The 16,324-nt window shown below is 38.1% G+C and overlaps 1 long non-coding RNA gene across 1 annotated transcript; it reads left to right on the top strand.

Annotated features, from left to right (window-relative positions):
- Positions 1-5,404: 5,404 nt before the first annotated feature.
- Positions 5,405-13,401, top strand: LOC132638256 (uncharacterized). The gene is made up of 4 exons (XR_009581645.1): positions 5,405-5,974; positions 6,050-6,123; positions 6,583-6,669; positions 13,060-13,401. It is a non-coding gene; the product is annotated as an uncharacterized LOC132638256 (long non-coding RNA).
- The last annotated feature ends 2,923 nt before the right edge of the window (positions 13,402-16,324 follow it).

Here is a 16,324-nt window from a genome sequence, read left to right as displayed (position 1 = left end):
TCATAAGCGTCGTTCCACTGGAATTTAGCCGCCTTCTGGGTTAGTTTAGTCAATGGGGATGAGATAGATGAAAATCCCTCTACAAATCTCCTATAATATCCAGCCAAACCCAGGAAACTACGAACTTCTGTGGGCGTCGTAGGCCTTGGCCAAGTTTTCACCGCTTCAATCTTTTGAGTATCAACTCGAATACCATCATCGGAAATAACATGGCCTAGAAATGTCACCGAATTTAGCCAAAACTCGCACTTTGAAAATTTCGCATATAATTCCCGGGCTCGAAGAATGCCTAGAACAATCCTCAAATGATCTGCATGTTCCGATTCCGTGCGAGAATACACCAGAATATCATCGATAAATACGATCACAAACAGATCCAAGAGAGGCCTGAATATGTTGTTCATCAAATTCATAAATACAGCCGGAGCATTAGTCAACCCGAATGACATCACTCGAAATTCATAGTGGCCATATCTCGTTCTGAAAGCCGTTTTAGGAATATCCGCCTCTCTAACTCTCACCTGATGGTAGCCCGACCTCAGATCTATCTTGGAAAACCACTTGGCACCCTGCAATTGATCGAACAAATCATCAATCCTTGGGAGAGGATATCTGTTCTTTATCGTCACCTTGTTCAATTGCCTATAGTCAATACACATTCGTAGCGAGCCGTCTTTCTTTCTCACAAACAAGACCGGCGCTCCCCACGGTGATGAACTGGGTCTAATGAATCCCTTCTCGAGCAAGTCCTTCAACTGTGCCTTTAGTTCTTTCAATTCTGCCGGAGCCATCCGATACGGAGGTATAGAAATAGGCTCTGTGTCCGGCAACACATCAATAGCGAACTCAATTTCTCTTTCTGGTGGAAGACCTGGAAGTTCATCCGGAAATACGTCTGGAAATTCGTTCACCACCGGAACTGACTGAAAAGTTGGCGGCTCTGTCGCAGTGTCATGTACCCGAACTAAATGATAAATACAGCCCTTTGCTATCATTTTCCTCGCCTTGAGGTAGGAAATAAACCTACCCTTCGGCGATGCTGCATTACCCTTCCATTCAAGCACGGGCTCTCCCGGAAATTGGAATCGAACCATTTTTGTCCGGCAATCAACATTTGCATAACACGATGCCAACCAATCCATACCCATGATTATATCGAAGTCAACCATCTCTAGCTCAATCAAATCAGCTTGGGTCTGACGATCACATATCACAATAATACAATTTCTGTATACCCGTCTTGCTATCACGGGTTCACCAACCGGAGTGAGTACCTCAAAGGGTTTAATGGACTCGGGTTTCACCCCAACACAGCCGGCAACATATGGAATAATATAAGAAAATGTAGATCCTGGATCTATCAACGCATACACCTTACGGGAGAATATAGACAATATACCTGTGACAACATCTGGGGAAGACTCAAGATCCTGTCGCCCCGCTAGAGCATATACACGAGGCTGAGCAGCACCTAAAGTGGATACTCCCCCTCTACCCCTGCCTCTACCTGCTGTCATCTGGGGAGTCGGTGTTCTCTGGCGTGCTAATGAAGAACCCGCTGCTGAACCTGTGGGCTGAGTCCCAGCCCTATCTCTCGCTGAGGGGCAGTCCCTCATCATGTGACCGACTTGCCCGCAGGTATAGCAAGCATCCGACCCTAGGCGACACTGTCCCGAATGCAACCTACCGCACTGATTACACCGCGGTACTGGGGGCCTCTGCTGACCCTGATCTCTCCTGGACTGAGAATCTGAGGCTCTCGAACTCTGTCCCTGTCCCGGCTGAAAAGAACGATCGAACCTCCTATCTGAGAATCTGGGGGGCGCACTAGCGCGGACTGACCTGAGTGCCTAGGATGTGTCTGTCTCGGTCCCCCTCTATACTCACTGCTCTCTCCCATAGATCTAGCCCTCTTACCCTGTCTTCTGTCACCATCACGATCACCTCCTTGCTGTCGTTGTCGGTCCTCGAGATTCTGGGCATGGGCCTGTATCCGGGAAATATCCATCCCGTCTTGCAAGGAGGCCGTCAGACAATCTCTGTACAAATGTGGCCCTAGGCCACTCACAAACCTGTAAACCCGGTCTCCCATGTCTGCCACCATAGCTGGAGCATATCTTGCCAATGAATTGAACTGCATACTATACTCTCGAGCACTCATGCCTCTTTGTTTTAAATTCAGGAACCTGTCCGCTCTAGCTCGGCGGACCTCGGGTGGCAAATAATGGCGAGTAAAATCATCTACAAACTCTTGCCAAACCGGAGGAGGAGCATTCTCCCCTCTTGATAATACCCAATTGTTGTACCATAATACCGCCAAGTCCCGGAGTCTATAGGATGCCAACTCCACGGATTCAGTCTCGGAGGCATGAACAACCCTCAATGGCCTCATTATATCATCGATAAAACTTTGTGGGTCTTCCTCTGGCTTTGACCCGAAGAATTCCGGAGGATCTCATATGATGCATTAAAGTTTTATTATAATGTTTAAATAGTGGTATGTTTTTTTTTATGGCTATTTAGACAAATATTAGTCTTTTAAGTACCATTACTTGTCCTAAAACTCTTTTGATCATGTATTTAATGGATGAGGATTCTCATATGATGTATTAGAGTGTTATTATGATCTTTAAATAGTGATATGTCCTTTTAATTTTTTATTTATTTATGGCTATTTAGACAAATATTGGCCTTTCAAGTACCATTATTCGTCTTAAAACTCTTTTGATCATGTGTTCAACGGATGGGGACTCTCATATGGTGTATTAAAGTGTTATTATAACATTTAAATAGTGGCATGTACTTTTATTTATTTTATTTTATTTACTTATGGCGTTTTAGACAAATATTGTCCTTGGTCTATATATAACATGTGGAAAATTCTTGACCATGCATGAAGTCGAGCCTAAATAATAACTGTTAGCTATTAACGACGATCGGTTTATGATATACCTATCCACGATCCCTTAGATTTGTGCAATTTGGGGTCTGTGGTTTTTATTTTTTATTTTTTTGTCCCTACACTCTTTGTCATCACTATCAAGATCATCCTGTCACCTTGCTCATAGAAATTCAATTCCAACATTTTGAGGTCTCCTCCCATTCACCATGTAATCACCACCTACTATAATATATTCTGTAATCGACGCCATAATAAATCTATAATGGACTATGACTATAGTTTATGATTGCAATCGATGCCATAATAAATCGATAATAGACCAGGACTATGGTCTAAACTGCAATCGACGCCATACTAAGTCGCTGGGGACTGGATTTTCGATGAAAACTCTAAACTTTCACATGAAATGGAATCTAAAAAGTGGATAAATCGCCGGAAACGGGATCTAAAAAGTGGATAAATCGAGAGCTTTTGGAGGAATTTTTTTTGGGGTAATTAAAATGTTGGGGGTTGGGGGCCAAAGTGCAGTTTTCAAAACTTTGAGGCTGAGATTTGACACAACACATCTGTTACATGCTGACATCATAAATGGTGGTGAAAGCACCAATTTTTGAAGACTTGTGGCCTTTTGACAAAATAACTTTTCAATATCGCCTTTTGGCCAACTCCCCCTAGAAAACTATGTTTGTAATTATATTTTTCTCCTAGATAAAATTGATTGGTTGAGGTGATACTTTAAGTTTTACTTTTATCTAATTTAGAGGTCCATAATGCCAATGAAAAAGAGTAAGAGTCCGTTTGGATTGGCTTATAAGTTGCTTATAAGCTGTTTTCAGTTTTTTAAAGTGCTTGACTGACCAACTTAAAGTCATTTTGTGCTTAAAATAAGCGCAAAAAAATAATTGGGCCCATTTGACTTAGCTTATCTAAAGCAGCTTATAAGCTGAAAACAGCTTATAACAAAAGAAAAAAAAAGTTAGACTACCCCAACTTATTTTTTTTTAGCTTATAAGCTGTTTTCAGCTTATAGGCGCCCATCCAAACAGGCTCTAAATATGTTAAAACACGTTTAGGTTAGATCAATCTATAATTTTAACGGATAGTTCCAATATGAGTTCATTATAAATAGTTAAATAATCTTATCTTATATATATACTAGTTATGGCAGGCCCGTGCTAAGCCCGGGTCCAAACTCAAAATGTAAAAATTTGTATTAAATTCTTTTTAACCGCACTTTGGATTATTAAACATATCCAAAGTATATCACTTATGTCACCGGAGGAAGAATTATAAGAAGAGGTTAAAGTAGTGAAGCTATCTAATCACAATCTGATTCAAACCAAAATGTAGATTATATTTATGTTGCATTTTTGAACAAGCAGTTTAGAATATAGTTACAGGACTCTTAAGCATTTTTATAGTCCCGTATATTTCAACTGCTGATTCATGACCGTCTAGGCCATCAAAAGTTTAGTATGTACAAACCATCAAAAGACCTTTGTACAACCTCGCCATAGTCATATTGAACTGCAAACGAAAATAAGGGATATGTAATTAGCATCAAATGTAAATAGGTGAAATAGAACAAACATGACAGAGATCAAAAGAGTGGATACTTTATTTTCATCAGATATAGCCATCGATAGATGTAAATGTAATTAACATTTCAATTATTCGTTATGAAGTACATATAATTAACATTTCAAACCACAAGGCAGGTAAATGTTATAATGACAAACATGGTAGAGATTTTTGAAATTACCCTATTTATTTTCTTGTCTGCTCTTAACTTTTATTACTCTCTCCATCTCAACTTATATGAGGATATGTGACTTGACACGCAGTTTAATAATGAAAGAAGACTTTCTAAATATATAAATTTTATTTTTATAAACTTGAAAGATCTATGTTAAAATTTATGATCAAAGTTATAAAGTTTGACCCTCGTACTTCGAAAAGGTTCACATAAATTGAAACATGGGGAGTATATAAATTTGTTTGGCTAGAAAGCATTTCATTAAGGGAAAATAGAAGTTTAAAATTAATTTTTTACTAAATTAAAAATGTGTCATTTGTTTGGGATTGACCAAAAAAGAAATGACAAAATAAATTGGGACAGGAGAGTATGTGTGTATTAATTATAAAAAAGGAAGTTTGACATGTATAAAGGACTTTCTAGAAATTTAAATTGTACAAAAGTATTAAAAAAAATGAACAAAGAGTTTTTTTGTACTTTTAGTTACACGTGTTTTTATTAGTTGGTGACATTAGGTTCATAGTACATATTTTCTCCAGCAAAAAGTTAGTTAAATAGGTCACCTTACCAAAAAGGGCATGAAAGTGCCTTTATTCATGTATAGTACTCTTTAGTAGGAAAAGCAATAAAGGATAAAAATAGGGGCGAATTTGGAAGAAGAAACTTTAGTTGACAAGCCTAGTTATAATCCAACTGAGGACGATAAAACTTGTTAGATTGGCCTTTGTATATATATAATAATATAATTGCAAGCAATTGGCTTGGTGACGTGGCAACCTTTAATCCAGGATTCATATTTTTCTATTTTCTCACAATTTTGACTTTTCCCTTACTGTTACCATTTATTATCCGCTACATCCACAAAAAACAACTGAATTTCCATCTCCAGTAGCGGTTACATATACTTATCAGAAAATAACCCTACGGGAGATATCAACCTCGATAGCGCTCATTCCAAAAACTACAATCAAAGTTCTGGTTCGATGTTGGAAGCACTCAATCCTGGTTTGGTTCTCTTCTGCGCTTTACCTCTGTTCTTCAATCTTTCAAAGCACAAATTTTATGTTCTGGACGTGGTTTGATTATTAGAGTTCATATGACAAGCAATTAATGAATTCCCTTTATCTTTCTTCATCAATTTTGGCCTATTATCCATGTCTATATTATACGAGCCGAAGAGTCGCATCAATTACAAGCCATGAGGTCAGCTTCTTTCCCCCCGCTAAAATCCTTCTTCTTTTTGTAATGCAAACGGTGGGAAATTGGAGTCGTAGGGATATGGACATGGTCATTAATCCTCTGTGGAATGTGCTCAGGTGCGTAAAAATTTATGAATGCCCAACATATGTTTGATTTAATTGCTGTTTGATGTTTCAGCTTCATTTGAACAGTGAAGAACCCTTCCGACAAGATGAAGTGAAGTGAGAAGCAAACTGGAATTGCCATCTCTTATGCTACTGCCAAAGTACGCTTTTCACCAAACATTCTCAATCTATTGCTCTTGATTTTGTACTTTTATTCACTACCCATAGCATTAAGGTCTTCCCACCAAATTTAATTATAGCTTATGATGTATGCTTTTCTTTATCTCAGTCTAATAGTTTTTTTTTTTTTTTTTTAGGAAGTCCACATATTTTTGTTATGTTTCCCTGTTTTTGCACCTTGGCCCAACTTAGATGGTAAACATAACCTACTACACGTAGGTGGTTGCTTGTTTTATCAGAAACACATTATTGGTTCAGTTAAATATTTTTTCCATGGTGAAATTTTGAAGTTGTATTCTCTTTCCAGCCATATCATTGTCTGTCTTAAATTTCAACTGTGAAAATTTCATGTCAACTATTTAATTTTTATTTTTTTAAACTTCTACTGTGAGAGTTACTAGCTAAACATATGTTGTAAACGTTAATTTGCTTGTTTGCAGGAGATAGTTTCATCAATCTTGTTTTGTCGCGGCCAAACCTGACTTTTGCACAATCCAATAGAGTGTAATGCACTAGCACTTCTTCAGGTATAGAAATTTCTTGTGTTTGTGCACCTTTTTGCAAATGATTCTTGATATTGTTTCTGTTATTCTCTATTTCTTTTATTCTTTATTGTTGGCGATGTTTAAAGTAATGAGTTATTGATAACGTCCAAATACACTCTTCAAAGAGAAAGTGTACACGGTCGTATGCAATATATTTACCCAACTATGAGTCGGGATCGATCCCACAGGGAACAATATGCTAGGCGATTAAGAAAGTAAGGAACTTTCACCAACTACGCTAAAGCCAAACGATGGATAATATTTTGGGTTTTTGAGAAAATTATGACTAATGCGGAAATGTAAACTAACCTAGAAAGCAAGTAAAATGATCAATGGCCACAAGTTTGGATACAAAGGAAATTACACTCAAGTAACGATCCAATGTATTTCATGATTTTTCAACTAAGAACGGGTTTACGTCAACATATAATGATATCTAAAATCTCATTGAAAGTCTTCCTACCAAATCAATGAATTTCACTCTAAGCTTTTCCAAGCCTTAGAGTGTGATATTAGGCACAATCAATTTAACCTCACGTAACTATCCTCTTCCGAGCTCAAGTTATTAGATGAGTTTAATGACCCAAATTCTTGTTAATTAATCTTTCCCAACCTAGATTTCCTTTTCCAAGCTCAATCTAAGTAAATGGGTGAGTCCTAGGGTTAGCTAATCCCTTGGAAACATTCAAGAACGAGATTAATTAAATCAACAAAGACCCACTTCAATAGCAATAAGAATCATTCAATACATAAGCATAACAAGAGTTTCAAACCAAACTTTAATTAAGAATACTTTCATAAACGAGATTCAAGTTATGGAATAGAAAGCTACACACTTAGATATACAATACAAAGCAAGGAGTTGAAGAAATGAATTAAAGGTTTAAGAAATACTCAACCAAATCTTCAAATCTTTAACCCCAAAGTGTGGTGTAAAAACTAGTCTCCAAACTTGATGAAAAACTGTCAAAGATAATCTATTACAAACCCTAAAAGAGTATTTATATTATACCAAAAACGGGAACAAAATTTGGACCATAATACCCTCTTGCACAACATGCTGCACCATGTGCTATTCGCATGTTCAACATGCTAATCGCATGTTGTGCCATAACCGTAGCACATGGTGCCAATTTCTCTGTCAGCAAGTGCTGCACCATGTGCTACTCGCATGTTGAACATGCTGCATGCACAAAGTGCTGCGCCATGTGCTACTCGCACATGCTGCATGTAGAAAGTGCTGCGCCATGTGCTACTCGCACATGCTGCATCCACAAAGTGCTGCAGCATGTGCTATTAGCATATGCTGCCAGAAAACATGAATTTGTTCTATTTTTGCTCTATTTTGCTCCGTTATGCTCTCCGGGCATCTTTTCCTACAAAACAACATAAAAACACAAAAAGTAACAACAAAAGTGCTTAAAGAGTCACAAAAACTTAAGGAATTGGCATCGAATATCGCGTAATTTCACGACTCATCAACACCCCCAACTTAAAATCTTTGCTTGTCCTCCAGCAAATCAAAACAAAAATCTCAATGAGGAACCACTTTAAGCACCAAAACTTGACTTTGGTTGGTACCAACAATTAGGCTACAAGCATGTGAAGCTTCAACCAAATAACTCTCTCATTTCAAAATACAATTTCAAGAATGCAATAGAGATTTAAAACTATCAAGCAATAACACTCAAGTCTCAATAAGTGACTCAAAACCACTAGTTTACTAGATATGCTCAATTGACTCAACTTGAAATTTTTGAACATCACCACTCTATCGTAATCCATATGCCCTCACAAGAAAGAAAGTCCCAAAATCACTATATTCACAAAAATAACGCAAGGGACAAATACACAAAAGTCACTCACACTCAACAAAGAAGTTGTAGTGCTAACAAATATCACATCATAAGCTTGCCCTTATTTTCAATCATCACTAACTCAAGAACATTCGGTTGGAGATCACATAGGGACTTTTCAAGCTTGTAATGTAGGCTTAGGGAAGGGTAGGATAAGTATTTGGGATACAAGTGACTATGCCCTCCTTGAACACTTACACAAAACCTTTCGTCCACTTTCCTCTTCATTTCAAAACAACACTCCTTCCTTTGCATACTAGTTTCCCTAATTATTCCAACTTCCTTTATAAATATCCAAAATATAATGTGCTAGCACATTCCACCCCCAACTATAAATGTTGCAGTGTCCTCGCTACACATAATCAAAACAAAACATAAAAATAGAAGGAAGAAATTTTTTTTTACTCACTGGCCCGACCTGCGACCCCACCTGCGAATCGCAGGTCTGACCTGCGAGTCGCAGGTCTGACCTGCGAGTCGCAGGTCTGACCTGCGAGTCGCAGGTGATATCACCTGCCAATTTTTTTTTTTTTTTTTTTTTTTTTTACAAAGATACATTTTTTTTGCACAAAAAGTTTGCATTCTTTTTGTATTTTTTAAATTTTCTTCCTTTCTTTTGACTTTTTCACAACACCAACCTTCACCACTCTCAAGCAACACTAACACCCCAACTTAGGCTTTTGACCTCAAATTCACAATTTCATGTTCAAGGAGGGAAACGTTCAAAAGAGAGACTTTTCATCAAACATGGTAAAGGCTTGTAATGTGGCAATCAAAGAAAAGGTCATAAGCTCAAATGGGGTTACTAGTGATATTATTTATGCAATGGTAGGCTAGAAAGGCTAAAGAGGCTTTTTCAAACATCACAAAGATAGCCGAAGGTCATCTCTCCAACCAATATGATCAAAATTAATATTGAAAGACTAACCGGGCAAGTTCTAGATGATAAAAATAAACACAAGATTTATTCAACAAACACTCACACACATGGCATATGAACTAGTCAAGATGGATTAATTTCACTTCCCAAACAAGAACAACTTAGTGCAATATCTCATAATCCAAAGTCAACACACTAGTAGGTAAAGAGTCACAAAATGAGCCAAAAAGTTGTCACAAAGATCATTCTTTCCTATGCACCTTGCTTTTTAACTTTCACAACAATTTGGAGAGGTATTCACATTTCAATTTCACATGCAAGAGACTAACTCTATTAGTACCAAACAAGCCAAGAGTTTTCACATTTTTCCTCAAAGGAGAACCTACACCTAAACTTACAAGACTAATGAAAGAAGCTAAGAAAGAAAATAAAATAATAAGAGTGATTAATCCACAACATGTCAAAAGAACAAAATTTTCAGAAATTTTGAACAAGTTTCAAAATATAATGTGCTACCACATGCCACCCCCAACTATAAACATTGCAGTGTCCTCACTGCACATAATCAAAACAAAACAGAGAATTTTTTTTTTACACTCACTGTCATGACCTGCGACCCCACATGCGAATCGCAGGTCTGACCTGCGAGTCGCAGGTGATGTCACCGATTTTTTTTTGTGTCTGTCACCACATGCGATGCTACATGCGATTCACATGTATGACATGCGAATCGCATGTTATGACACTAGAAAACATTTTTTTTGCAGCTTTTACTGGTTTTGGGGGCTGTCCGGATATCCGATATGGTCAAAATAACTCCAAAAATTCTGAAACTTTGCAGATTAGTCAAAACCCATAAACTAAACTATTCTAAAAAATAAAATTTCAAAAACGATTTAAAACTTTTAAAACGATGGGTTACCTCCCACCAAGCGCTTGATTTAACGTCGCGGCACGACGGTTACCTTTACCACTTTTCCTTCCATTTGGAAGATATGGATTTGCACCCCAACTTTGAATCAAGATCATGATGACGCTCATGGGGCGGTGGTAGAAAAACATGGAGGCCAACTCTCGGGTGTCGCATTTTGCACTTCTTGGCCCTTAAGTGAAGCATGCCATTTTGTCTTCTTGGCATAGCAAATTTCAAAATGAAAACACTTTCTTCTTCATCTCCAAAATTCTCCATTGGTTTGATTGGTTCAACTTTCATATTATCAAGCAAGCACAATGTTGAGAAATGGTTAGAATGTGGTCCAATGCGCTTCAATTTCAAATTCTTTCCATTTTTGACATCCTCACCCAAAAATGAACTAGAGTCTTCAAAAACCATTGCATGAGCTTTTTTATGCAACTCTAGTATCATTTCTTCAATTTCGGCATCTTGCATTATATTTGGATTGGTCGGTTGGCAATTCGTCATTAGCTCATCAAAATCAATCTTGACCTCTTCTACTGTTACACCCCGGAAAATTTTCGTTCGCGCACAGTGGATCGACTGGCGAAGGACAATTTCGAGTATCGAACTAGTGATGTCTTAATGATATTTAGGAGAAGAATTATAATTCCCCTTATGTTGGTAATGAAGTGCCAAATAAGTTTCAAGAAGGACCCATAAGCCAAATATGGGCATAAGCCATCCAAAAAGGGCGAGTTAAGGAAACACTTTCGGAGGATCTGGTTTGTAGGGGTCAAAACTCCATTTTTAATTCGGAATTTGGGAAAAACACCACAGTATGAAAGCTGTAGATAATCGAAAGATCTTTCCAACCATATGTCGGGAGCCCTCACATCATATCGGGATCAAAAGTTATGGCCATTTTACGACAGACAGTTCATCATGTTTTGGCATGACATGCGACTCGCAGTTGGTGTCGCATGTTCGACATGCGACTCGCACTTGGTGTCGCATGTTGTGCCAGTGAGAACCGATCGACTGGCAAGACCTGCGACACAACATGCGACTCGCATGTTCGACATGCGACTCGCACATGGTGTCGCATGTTGTGCCAGTGAGAACCGATCGACTGGCAAGACCTGCGACACAACATGCGACTCGCATGTTCGACATGCGACTCGCACATGGTGTCGCATGTTGTGCCAGTCCAGAATCTTCTAGACAATTATATATAGACCCAATTTCGTTTCTAACTCATGTTTTTCCACCATTTTAGTCCTAAAACCTCTGGAACCCTCTCCAAACTTTCATCCACAAGAAAAATCAAGGGAAACCAAGATTAACAACATCAAATCCATGAATCAAAGTGTATGAAACCCAAGTAAGGTTCATCTTCCTCAAGGAAATCCAAAGAGGGAAAGTAGGGTTTTGGTGCTAGAAGGGAAAACTCCACTCAAGGCTTGTCCAACCATCATCCAAGGTAAGTTTCATGACTATTACATGTGGTTTAAGATATTGGAAGGTTAAGGTACTCGACTTGTAGAGAAGCATAGCAAATGGGTCATTCAAGAGTGAATAGTGTCATGTTTGGTTAGTAGTTGAATTGAATCATGGATTATAGGGTGTTGTGAGTATGAATAGGTTATAAATGACTTGTAAACCCTGAGATAAATGTGATACGTGGGAAAATACGATATCGAACCTATAACCATAAATGTGATGAAATTGGAGAGAAATGGTGGATGTTGCTAAATGCACATAGATGATGATTGTTGATTGTGATATTGTGAGTAGCATTGGGAAGGTTGGGAGTTGATATAGAACATGGGAAAAGTAGTATAAACAAAGGAAGTGCTGCCCAATTTTTTTTCTAGAAATAACGACGCGTTCTCATAGTTATTTAGCTAATGTACCTCGCATTCTTTAATGAAGGTGACGGCGTAACATCGGAGGTGAATGAGAGACCGATAGCTTAGCTAAACGACAAAGGTATGTGAGGCTAGGCCTTCCTTCTAATGGCATGAATCTCTTAGCTTGAATTCCTATTCCTTTCATGAGCTCTCACCTTCTAAGAAGTTAGAGGCTTATGCCTATGAATGTCTATGTGGATTAAGCTATTTGATGTGAGGATGTTATTCCTTGCCTACACTCACCTTATGTACTAGCCCTTTCAAGGTGAGGCAGAATGTCCATAATGGCTCCATAACGTAACCGGGGAATCACGACCTTACGTCACCCCGATATGGTAAAGTTTATCATGATTCTTATATACGCATTAGGATAAGATAAGTAATTTATGATGAGCATATTATTATGAGTATTTTGCATTGAGCATGTCATGAGCATTTTACACCGTGCCTAGTTGGCCAGGCAATCACCGCCAAGGCGGGCAGCTATACGGAGACACCATGACCTTCGGGCATGGGCAGACACCACTAGTGGGCGGCATGAGATGGTATCCCAGACGCGGGAGGCCTGGACGCGGGCTAATGTTATTGATTATCACACCGTTCCGATATGGACGGGCAGCTTGCATATTATGCATATATGAGATTATGATGAGTATGAGTAAGACAACATGCAATACTTGTTTTACGATTGCCATTCAGATTCAGATGTTTCATATTGATGTTCACATTATATTATCACTGTCTTTCTTCATTGTTTATGCCTCTCATACTCAGTACAATGTTCGTACTGACGTCCTTTTTCTTTGGACGCTGTGTTCATGCCCACAGGTAGGCAGGGAGGAGACGTTGCTCCAGATTCCTAGAGTTGCCAGCCGGTTAAAAGCCCTCCATTGCTCCGGAGGTGCCTATGACAATCTTTTGTGTACAGTTGTATGTGTGTCAGTTCATAGAGGCTCGTAGATACTCGATGTGGGTTGTATGGTCTCAGGGAATGGTCATTTTGCATGCATGTACATATATGTATTATTTTGCTAGCCTATAGGGCTCAAGTATATACAGTACTTTTGTTTCCAAATGAAAATGTTTTCTTATAAATTAACTATGAAGTGGATAATCGATTGACAAAGAGGCTAAGGAGTAGTAACACGAGTGGTGCTCGGTGGTTAGCACGGGTACCCGTCGCGGCCCTTAGCCGGGTCGTGATAAAAGTGGTATCAGAGCAGTTCGGTCTTAGGAGATGTCTCCATCCATTAAACATGGAATCCGCGACTTAAGTAGTACAAAAAAAGAAAAGTTGAACCAAAGTAGTACAGAAAAAAAAACACATAAATAGTATTCACGCATGAATTTCATGCGTGAAAGGACCAAACTGCAAAAATGCAGCTCGACCCTTTCACGCACGAAATTCATGCGTGAAAGGAGCAACTTGCAATAATACAATATACTCCTTTCACGCATTAATTTCATGCGTGAAAGAGCAAATTCCCGTTCTGCCTTTCACGCATGAAATTCGTGCGTGAATGGTACCATAAAAAAACGATCCCCTCCTTCCCCACCACAGAACCCGACACTTTGGAGCCCCCACCCACCTCCATTAACGACGAGTTTCCGTGGTCCCCAACCCCAAAAACGCTATTTTCTTGTTGTTTTTCAATCTAAAACTCAATATTCTTGGTATATTGAAGTGTAGGATCAAGTTTCTAAGGTTAGATTTTGGAATAGAGCGGCGCAGAGAGGTCATTTTGAAAACTCAAAAAAACCTTCAATCTAGGTATTTCACTACAAATTTTTTATTACATTGTTAAATATATTATTAGTCTAAGGACTATTGATGTGGATTTGCCGTTTTGCGCTATTTTTTTGTGCGATTTTGGGCAGTGCCCACGCACTGTTGGGACTGCCTTTTTTTTTTTTAATTTGTTTATGTTTTGTTAATTAGTTAATTATTTAGTAATTGTTTATTTAGTATTTATTAATTGTTCGATTAGCGACTTAAGTATTTATTAATTGTTATACTAGCTATTTTAATTGTTAGACTAGCTAATTATTTATTGAGTTTTTGTTAAGCCAATTGTTTATTTGCTAATAATTTCTTAATTGTTTCATTAGTTAATTAATTGTTTATTTGTTAAATATACGATAATAATTTATTAATTTTTTGAATAGTTACTTAATTGTCTATTTATTAAATATATGATAATAACTTGTTAATTATTTGATTAGTTAGTTAATTGTTTATTTAATAATTATTTATACTAATTGTATGCTAACTAATTGTTAATTATTTAACTTATTAATTTTTAATCTTTATATTTTAGGATTGAAAACACTTAGTTTAGGATTCATAACCCATAGCTTAGAATTGAAAACCCTTAATATAATTTTCAATAAAAGATTACATAACTAATATTACTTGTTAATGATTTATTTAAAATACGTAAAATAGATGGGTCACCACAATCCTTAATAATATTTTATATAAAAGATTACATAACTAATATTGCTTGTTAGTGATTGATTTAAAATACGTAAAACAGATGGGTCACCATAATCCTTAATAAAAATTTTGAAAAAAGATTACATAACTAATACTTCCTGTTTAATGATTGATTTAAAATACGTAAAACAGATGGATCACCACCCTCTTGATCCGGGTCCCTTTGACCGAGAGTTACTGTATCTTCAGCCCGAGCATAGGTCGCAACATATATGGACATCCGACCTGCAGCCTGAGTCTCAGGTTCGTACCCGGTTAGGGGACTCAGCATGGGAGATCTTAGTTACTCACCCCCCACATCCTCGTGTCCTGGACATACTACGTCGGGGCGGTATCTACCGGTGCGTCGAAGTTGGTCGAGTACAGCACGATAGGTCGCTAGTGACAACATTGATTGAGAGGTGGCCACCAGACACGCACACATTTCATCTCCGCACCGGTGAGGCTACCATTACCCTTCAGGATGTAGAGGTCATTTATGGGCTACAGGTTGATGGACGTCCATTGTATATTGAGGAGCCCCCTGTGCTGCCGCTTTACCGGAATGAGTTGACTAGGCTCACCGGTTTCGCGGCTCTGGATGGTCATATTTCTGGCCAGAGTCGGCTTTTATTATCGGCCCTTTACGCTCACTTGTGCCTCACAGACATGCAGCGTCCGATTGGAGAGGACACGCCTCAGGCTGATATTGACCTGTTATAGCTCGTATTTTGTACGTTCGGATATTTCGAGATGGTCGTGGTAAGTTAAGGACAAGACCATTTTCAAAAGTTATTTTAATGTATAAGTTGTTATGAATATTACTTATGAATATTATTAGTATGGAATATTGAGAAAGGTTGAGGTTTTTGAAGTAAAATAAAGTTTAAAGTAAAGTTCAGGAAGTCTAGTTTCCAACAGAACAAGCGGCACCTCAATCGGACATCGGAGTAAGGAGGTATGAACATTAAAAGTTGGAGGGGCAAGCTAGGAAAATAGTCTGCGCGAACGCGCCAAAAGTGGGCGCGAACACGCAGAAGCATTTTATGTCGGTTCTGGGCAGAATCCAGAACCTTATAAAAAGGGGCCAAGCCCCCATTTTCTTGACAAAACGCTCAGGAACCTCTCCAAAATCTGGAAGAGTTCTCCCCAACTTTCCACCACCAAATTTTAGCCCAAACCAGGTATAATTTCCCAATTTCAGTCCGATAGCGTATAGTTTTCGCTGCAGAATCGTATAGCGACGTGTGGTGGCCTAAATTTAGCATGGAAAAGTGGAGATTAAGCAATATTAAAGGAAGAAAGGTATGAATTTCTTTTTATTTGTGTTAATACCGATTTATTTACGAAGAAAGTGTGATTAAATGATTGTATACTCAGTTAATTAGTTATGAAAAATTGGAAAACAGCGTGTGGGCTGTTTTATGATATATTTTGGAGATGGAAACATTATAATTGATATTGGTATTGTTGTTGTTGTTGTTGGTTGCTGAATCGAGAATTCGGGCTAGGCATATAAACAGGGGAGATGCTGCCCGATTTTCGGCAGAACATAAAATAGTATAATTTAAAGTACGGTACAAGTGTACGATGAAAAGGCTAACATTAGTGTAAATC

Source organism: Lycium barbarum, chromosome 4 (genome assembly GCF_019175385.1).
Source record: "Lycium barbarum isolate Lr01 chromosome 4, ASM1917538v2, whole genome shotgun sequence".
Classification (NCBI taxonomy): domain Eukaryota; kingdom Viridiplantae; phylum Streptophyta; class Magnoliopsida; order Solanales; family Solanaceae; genus Lycium; species Lycium barbarum.
This window is presented reverse-complemented; position numbering and strand designations above follow the sequence as displayed.